Source organism: Physeter macrocephalus, chromosome 14 (genome assembly GCF_002837175.3).
Source record: "Physeter macrocephalus isolate SW-GA chromosome 14, ASM283717v5, whole genome shotgun sequence".
Classification (NCBI taxonomy): domain Eukaryota; kingdom Metazoa; phylum Chordata; class Mammalia; order Artiodactyla; family Physeteridae; genus Physeter; species Physeter macrocephalus.
The window spans coordinates 37,115,812-37,125,213 of NC_041227.1; positions in this window are offsets into that span (position 1 = coordinate 37,115,812).

Sequence of the window (9,402 nt, forward strand, 5' to 3'; positions counted from 1 at the left end):
TATTTTACATTTGGTAGTGTATATATGTCCATGCCACTCTCTCACTTTGTCCCAGCTTACCCTTCCGCCTCACCATATCCTCAAGTCCATCCTCTAGTAGGTCTGCATCTTTATTCCTGTCTTGCTCCTAGGCTCTTCTGATCTTTTTTTTTCTTTTTCTTTTCATCTGGATGGCTAGCAGTTTCCTGAGCCTCACTTTCAAAGACTTTGAATGAGCAAAGGCTAAGAGGGGCCCGGGATTCTGCATTTCTAACAAGCTCTCAGCTGATTGATGCTGCTGGTCTGGTACCCCTCTGATTAACCCCAAGTCTGGAGTTTTTCTATTGGTAACCCAACTCAAACTGGCTTAGCAAACAGAAAATGCATTGGCTCACAGAAATTAAAAATCCAGGCAGTCTGACTTTAGACTTTGCAAATTCCACCTGTTCAAGTAATATCCTGAGGATCCAGTTTTTCTCTCCTTTTCTCCAGAATCCATTTCCCCTGAGTTAACATTCACTCACGGTTGCAAATGGACTGTGGTGCTCTCGACATTACAAATTTTCTTATTTCCGAGTCTGATGGAGAAAAGAGATTCTTTTTTTCTTTCCCCAACTGTTGAAAAATTGTCTGTTATTGCCTGTAATTGAGTCACGCAGTCACCTTGTTTTCGCTGTAACTCTAGGGATGCAATATGCAATCAGTTTGGGTTAATTTGGACCTAACCCTAGATTTACGGGTCTCGGGTACCTGCCATATCTGTTTTTCTGCACCAGGGTTTTCTCTGAAGCCATGGAGACTCTCTCAGCTTGAGCCTAATTGCAGCCTAGACATGCATAGGTACTGATGTCCTTTCATCCCCCAACCAATGGGGGATGGAGTTTGTGGATAGCAGCCCCACCTCCCAGCTTTCAGACAATTATAACATGTATTCTATAACAGTTTTTAGAGGTTCCTAGTAGGATTTTGTCCCCGTTGCCCACTGTGGAAACCAGCTGTATGGTAGACGCTTCATGGATGTTTCCTCTTTGTTTGTCTCTGTCTCCCTACTCCTCACCCTGTTCCTGGAATCACCTAACAAATAAACCACCTGCACCCAAGTCTTTGCTGCATGTGCTACTTTTGGAAAAATCCCAATTATAACCCTACCTAAATCATGTGGGTTGACATTGAGGGAGGTGGTTCTCCAGAATAGCTCTGGGGTTTTGTTTTATCAAAGAGGGGTGAGAGGATGCTGAGAAGGAAAAACAACATATTTCCTCTAAAAACCAGTTAATTTCTTGGTTTGGGTAAATTTACAAACAAATAATACTGAATTGTGACTCAACCAGAATATGAATCGGAGTTGAAGTATTGCGTGCAGTGGGTTGGGTGGCAGTATACCAGCTCTAGACACCATCCATCCAGCAGATAGACGGAGCAAGAAGAATGGGAACCTGGACCCCACAGAAATTTGAGTTGTGGTTTTGGCTAATGGTAAGTTTAAGAAACTAAACTTTGCTACCCTCAATCTCCAGTAATCTTAAAACACGTCCTTCAAATTCCCAAGGCTGCCATCTCCCCATCCTACATAGAATAGTTCATTCCAAGCTTCCCACTGTATGATGCATCTCAATCTTCCATTTCCTAACTAAACTCCAGGTCTCAAAGCTTTCCTGTCCTGTGTCCTATCTGCTGAGGATAAAGCTCGGCTAAAGTTGGCTGTTGGGCTGACTTCACTATAGTTATTTAAGAACAAGTGAGAATAGACATGACATGCTAAGTCTTCCTTCAGCCAGGAAATAACTTCATTATCACACTTTTCTGGAAAACATTAGCCAGAGGTTTTACGGAAACACGTTCCAAGGAACTTTTCTCTCCTGAGAGGCACTTTTGCCTAATCTTTGGAAATGCTACATATTGCCTTTCTTTTCAGGGCATCACAGTTAACATTAGCTTATTAAAGGCTCTGAGATAATTGGGCTGAAAAAGTATTAATTCTGTTTAATCCAGATTTTTCCTAACTTCGTTGATTCTAGCTCTGTTTGGGGTTTTGTTGTTGTTGCTGTTTCTGCAGTTGTTTGAAGGTGAAACTGTTAACATCTCAAAGACCTCCAACACTTCTGGAAATTCTTCCCTAGACTAAAAGTGACACTAAAAGTGGGAAATTCTGTTACTTCTGTAGACTGCAGGAGGATACATTTTGGAATTCATCCTGGTGGAAGCTGAGACCCCATCTACCTGCACTTGGGTCTGGCTCTATTCTGGCTTCCAGGACTGCCCAAGACCCTGCCCTCCTCCTTGGTGTGGCCACTATTGTTATTTCCCTGAAGGCAGCAGGAGTGCCGAAAATAAAAAGGCCATTTTTTTCCAATTTTATTGAAGTAGAGTTGATTTACAGTATTGTGTTAAGTTCTGCTGTACAGCAAAGTGATTCAGTTATACATAATATATACTCTTTTTCATATTCTTTTCCATTATGGTTTATCACAGGATATTGAATATAGTTCCCTGTGCTATACAGTAGGACCTTGTTGTTTACCCATCCTATGTATACTAGTTTGCATCTGCTAACCCCAAACTCCCAGTCCATTCCTCCCCTAGTCCCCTCCTCCCTGGCAACCACAAGTCTGTTTTCTATATCTGTGAGTCTGTTTCTGTTTCATAGATATGTTCATTTGTGTCATCTTTTAGATTCCACATACAAGTGATATCATATGGTATTTGTCTTCCTCTGTCTGACTTACTTCGCTTACTATGATAATTTCTAGGTCCATCCATGTTGCTGCAAATGGCATTATTTCATTCTTTTTTATGGCTGAGTAAAAGGGTCATTTCTGGAGTATTCAATAGAATCAGAATTTGAGCCATCATGTCTGACATTGCTGTAGCATCGATTGTGGCAGCTGTATTATGTTTTGTAACACGTTACCTGAGCAACTCAGATGATTGATCAGAGGCCCCACATTTAGACTACAGTGACTGTTGGTGACGTATATATGTGCTTCTAGCAGTAGGTGATTAAATCACATAGCCCTTGAGTTACAGTACTTACTTTATTTTATTTTATTTTATTTATTTATTTTTTGCGGTACGCGGGCCTCTCACTGTTGGCGGCATGTGGGATCTTCCCGGACCGGGGCACGAACCCGTGTCCCCTGCATCGGCAGGCGGATTCTCAACCACTGCGCCACCAGGGAAGCCTTCAGTACTTACTTTAAACATAGGAATCATAATCTGCTAAACATGAAAGCTGCATTTTATATTTGTAATGGTGGAGAAGGAACGTTATTTTATTTTATTATTTATTTATTTATTTATTTTTGGTGATTCCTTCCTTCTTCTCTTTACAAACGTCTTTATTTATACATACGTAAACACATAAACATATTAGCAAATTTTAACAGTAGCCAAACATGTATGTAAATAACAACATAAATACCCCCACGACAAATACTTTTTTTAAAAAATAAATTTGTTTGTTTATTTTTGGCTGCACTGGGTCTTTGTTGCTGCGCGTGGGCTTTCTCTAGTTGCGGCGAGCGGGGGCTACTCTTCATTGCGGTGCTCGGGCTTCTCATTGCGGTGGCTTCTCCTGTTGTGCAGCACAGGCTCTAGGCACACAGACCTCAGTAGTTGTGGCACGTGGTCTCAGTAGTTGTGTCGCATGGGCTTAAGTTGCTCCGCGGCACATGGGATCTTCCCTGACCAGGGAACGAACCCCTGTCCCCTGCATTGGCAGGCGGAATCTTAACCACTGTGCCACCAGGGAAGTCACAGGAACGTTATTTTAGAACAGAGTATTCAGTTCATCAAGGGAAAGATTTGCATATGAGTAGACTGGAAAGCTCAGCAGTAACTCCACGGGTGCTTTTTTTTTTTAATGCATTATGGTAATTTATTTTTTCTAATACATGGTATTATAATGTAACATACATTAAAAATCCAAAATCCTTGAACCAGATAGACTTTTTTTTGTTAACCACCTCAAATGGTAGCATCCTCCCCCCATTATTCTAAATCCCTCTTTTCTGCTTCACTTTTCTTCATCACATTATCACAGTTGCCCAATCATATAAATATATATGTTTGTTGTCCATCTTCCCTTCTGTGCAATAGAACAAAAGCTGCATGAGGGCCCAGGTTTGGTGTGTTCATGACACACAGTAATACTGCCATAATCATTTCTTAAATTTATGAGCACAAGTATTAGCCCATTATCCTACTGGTTTTATTTAAAAACTCACACACCCTAATCTAGTCTTTCACATGAGCAGGTAAGTGACAGTACTTGGCAAAGAAGTTGAGGTTACACTCATGATTTTATTTCCCTCTTTCTCCTTTAAGGTCTTAAACCTTTTAGCAAGTGGTGGTTTTTTGAAGATGATTAGGAAATTTCAGGGCATTGTTCTGTCAGGGTATTTGGCAAATTTGAGATCAAAAGGATGAGGAGAGTTTTACTGTGTAAGTGCCGTTTAATGGCAGCAGAAACTGTGACTTGCCCTGAAAAAGCAAATATTCTATAAGATTATACTTGTCATTATTATAGAGAAATGTTGAAGTTATATAGAGAATTCATTGTTATAACTATAGATACCTTTTCATTTGTATAGTTTTGCTTATCCTCCAGTCTTTGGTGTTATCAAGACCAGGCTCAAATCTCTAAGCATATTAACTGGGCCACCTGGAAAATTATCTTACTTAGCCTGAGTTGCCATTCCCTCATTCATGAATAAAGGTGATATTATCTACTGCTTGGGATTATTATAAATATTAGAAACAAAATATGAAAGAAACTAAATTCAGCAGACAAGAAATTATTTTTATCATTGCATTAGCATATTTCATGAACTCTGTATTCATTTTCTAGGGCTGCTGTAATGAAGTACCACAACTGGGTGACTTAAAACAACACATATTTGTTATTTCACAGTTCTGGTGGCTAGAAGTCCAAAATCAAGGTGTCAGTAGGGCCGTGTTCCCTCTGACACCTGTAGGGGAAAATTCTTCCTCTCTGTTTCCTGGCTCCAGTGCTGGTTGTCGTCCTTGGAACGCAGCTGTATCATTTCAGTCTCTGCTCTGTCTTCTCATGGTGTTTTCCCTGGGAGTCTGTTTTCACACAACTGTCTTCTTCTAAGGACACCAGTCATATTGGATTAAGGGCCCACCTTAATGACCTTATCTTAACTTGATTACATCTGCAAAGACTCTATTTCCAAATAAGTTCACGTGTACAGGGACCAGGGGTTAGGACTCAACATATCCTTTGGGGCAACACAATTCAACCCATAACAAACTTATGCTAATTAATGAATTCTCCTCCTAGCCCACTGCCTGTGCTTCTTTTTTTTTTTTAACATCTTTATTGGAGTATAACTGTTTTACAATGATGTGTTAGTTTCTGCTTTACAACAAAGTGAATCAGTTATACATATACATATGTTCCCATATCTCTTCCCTCTTGCGTCACCCTCCCTCCCACCCTCCCTATCCCACCCCTCTAGGTGGTCACAAAGCACAGAGGTGATCTCCCTGTGCTATGCGGCTGCTTCCCACTAGCTATCTATTTTACACTTGGTAGTGTATATATGTCCATGCCACTCGCTCACTTCTGAGTCTGCTCTAATCCTTTTCAACTCATCAACTTGTTGCCATTGCCGTCTGAGCCTTCACAGCAAGGAAAGAAAAGAACTTTCTGATTCAGAGAAAACTGCAAGAACAGCAACTTCCTATAGCTTGCAGAAAGAACAAGGGAGCCTGACACTGCCAGGTCCTAAAAGGCAAGCAGCTTGGAGAAAGAGATTTAAAGCTCATAAATATCAAAGAACCTCTGGAATACTGGGGGCAAAAGGAACAATCCTAAACACAGTGAAACATAAATAAAGTTGTATTGGGTTCACTGGCTTTACTCCCAGGGCAAAATTATCCTTCCCTTTCCAAAACTAGCATTTAGCACACCGTTAGTTTGGAATGACTATTGTCTTTGTGGAATACATTATTTTTTATACTTTATGGCAGGAGTTGTCACTAATGTTACATTATCTGTATTTCCACTCAGATATACATAGGTACAACTGTAGCCCTGATAGGCCTTTGGAGGCTGATCTAAACTGACCCCTACCTAAAACAAGGTCATTTACCTGCTCTCTTCAATAATTGTCTTATCAACTTGTCCTTCAACTCTAGCATTATTCTTTACTTTTTATGTATTTTTTCTGATTAGACAAGTTGTACATTGCCATTTTACATATAGAAAATAAATTAATTAAAATGCCCTACAAGCGCATTGCTTTTAAAAAAATCTATCACCTATCTTTTGAAACTATGATTTTTAATGACTTCCTACTACTGCATTGTTTGATTACCATAATTTATTGATATTTTAGTCAATGCCTTATTATTGACTAAGTTGTTGCCATCATTTTCTTTCGTATAAAAATTGCCATAGTGACCATCTTTGTACCCAAATTGTTGTGTGCCCTGTAGCATTATTTTTAATTTTCTATCTTTAGCTCCAAATTTTTAGAGCCCAACAGTCAAAATATGTACATTTTTTGAAATGGAACTGTGGTAATCTTTGATGACAAATGGAGTTATCACAGTTCAAGCAGACAAAAACAGAGCTGGGTGGCCATTGAGGATCTGGTCTCAAAAACATCTCTGCACCACTTGAACTTGAACTTTCTTTGAACTGTACCAGACCCAAGGATACCACCAGCCATATTCAGAACAATACCTGCCAGCTGCAACCTGATGGTCTCAAGGTCTCCCCTTATAACTATGCAACCATTTTGGATGCCAACCAATTCTTGCTTAACAAACACTCTTACTTCTTGCCAGCTCCAATCTTCATAAACAACTCATGTAACTAACAGTAACCCTGCATTTTTGCCTTTATAAACCTCTTCTATTTTGTAATCTAGCAGAACACAATTCTAGTGCTTCTTGAATCTGTGTCTCCCAGGCTACAGTCTTAACAAACCCCAAATAAACACCTTTTGATTTCAGTCAGCCCTCCAATTCTCAAATTTTGGTTAACACCTTGAAGAAGGAAATAAACACACCTGCAGCCATCCAGGTCCCAGCGGCTTTGATCTGTTCTTTTATGATGGTCCATACATGGGGTGACTGATAAGAGGATGAAAAACAGGCACTTTCTGCTTCAATATCCTTAGTCTGTGTTCACTCATCCTATATGCACAGATGGGAAGAGTCTACCTGGGTCTGTTTTCTGGCCCCTGACAGAATCGGATGTAATTTCCCCATCTCTTATTCTCAGAGATCTCCAAAACAGCTACTAGGAAAATCTTGGACTTCAGCCCACATTGATCTACTATAATTAGCCAGCACCTGGGATTGTGTAGGCCTCCCAATGTTGGGAGCAGACAGTTTGCAGTGTACAGATTATGCTTCTTTCAATCACTGTACCTCAATCAATCAGGGCAATTAGAGGTCATGTTGTTATATCTCCTCCCCACAAACTCCCATCTTTCAGACCCAATCAAGAAGCAGGAGGTGGGCCTCTCCTTCCCCAAATCTGTCCTGGCTGTGTTCCAATCAAACTCTTCTTATTGTTTCTGGTTCTCCTCCTCTGCAGAGAGCCCTCCATTCTTCAATTATGTCTTTGGCAATTTAACTGACTGATGGCTTTTTGCATGTCTTTATCAGGGCTTAGAGAGAATGGTAATTGCACAATCCCTCTGATCAGGGCAAGAAGATAAGAATTTATCTGGAAACCATTTTTCCAGATGACAGAGTAGAAGCCAAAGTCAAGGCAGAAAACTTCTAATCCAGTGATTCCTGTTTGCTGAAAGAAAGAGTTTCTCACTTGAGATTATGATCAAGTCTTAACGAGTAAAGAAAGAACAAAATAGTGCATGCTACAAAAAAAAAGGATTAATTTATGCTTTCCTGAAGATGATGTTTTGTTATTCACTGTGTACTGCATGGAAAAGTTACCTGGGTGCCAGTTAGAAATGCAGATTCTCAGGCCAAAAGTACGCATTCTGAACCAGAACATGCATTTTAACAAGAACCCCAAAGGTATGTGCATTTAGCTGCCTGGGAGAAGCTCTTTTGAAAACTGCTCTGCTTATAAAACAAATCAAAATGAAAACAAACCATTAAAAACTTCTTCTACCTGGAAAAACATTTGAGTCCTCCAGGATCCAATTGAACTCTTTGTGGGGATGGAATTAATTCCAAGGGATGATACTTGTTTGCCTGGATCTCCTTTTATTTTTAATTATAAAATTTTAGGTAGTTTAATTTATTAAAAGTGATACAAGCATATGGTCAAATTTTCAAAAAGCATAAAAAAGTATACATTGAAAAGTAAGACCTAATCTTAGAACTTAGCTTCATTACTAGAAACAATTGCAGCTAATAGATATTTTTAATATTTTTTCTATAATCTTCCAGAAATATTCTAATATAGATATCTTATAAATCTCCTTAAATATAGTTTTATATATGCTATCTGAACTTTGCTTTTTAGCACTTTTTAAATATCCCATAACAGCACATAGAAAGATCGACCTCATCATTTTTAATATTTACATAATATTTTTCCTATGTTTGCATCAAAAATTTGTTAATGTTGACTGTCATTTATTGTAGAATAAATGACAATAGAATGCCTCCAGCTTCTGTATTGTTTGTTTTGACTATTCCAAATTATACCAAATTATACAGTGAATATCTATGTGCATATGTGCTTGCACACATGTATCTCTATCTATGAAATAAAAAATTTAAGTAAATTTCTGGCTGTAAGGATATAAGCCTTTAAAATTTTGACAGTTTTAGACAACCTGCTCTTCATATACACTAGTATTTCTATGCCGTGTCTCACCAACCATCCATGAGACTTGGATTGCGCTATGTACATGCCTTAGTGAGATATAAAATGTGTAATCTGAAAATTGGAAACCAGTACCCTATTTCTATTTTAATATGCATTTCTTTAATTATGAGTGAATTTGAGCATGTATTTATGTTTAAAAGTCATCTGTATTTCTACTCTGAGAAATGTGTGTTCATTTTCTTCGGATGTCTTTTTCATTTAAAAAAAAAAAATTCCAGCTTTATTGAGATCTATTTGACGTACAACATTGCGTAAGTTTAGGGTTTATAACATGATGGTTTGATACACATGCATATTGCCAAATGATTACCACAATAAAATTAGTTAATATATCTATTACCTCACATTGTTACCTTTTTTGTGTGTGTGGTGTGAACATTTAAGATCTACTCTCTTAACTTTCAAGTATACAGTACAATTATTGTGAACTTATAGTCAGCATGCTAAACATTAGATCCCCAGAACTTATTCATCTTATACAAGGAATTTATACCCTTTGGCCACCATCACCCATTTCCTCCACCACTAGCCCCTGACAACCACTAATTTACTCTGTTTCTATGAGTCGTTTGTTTGTA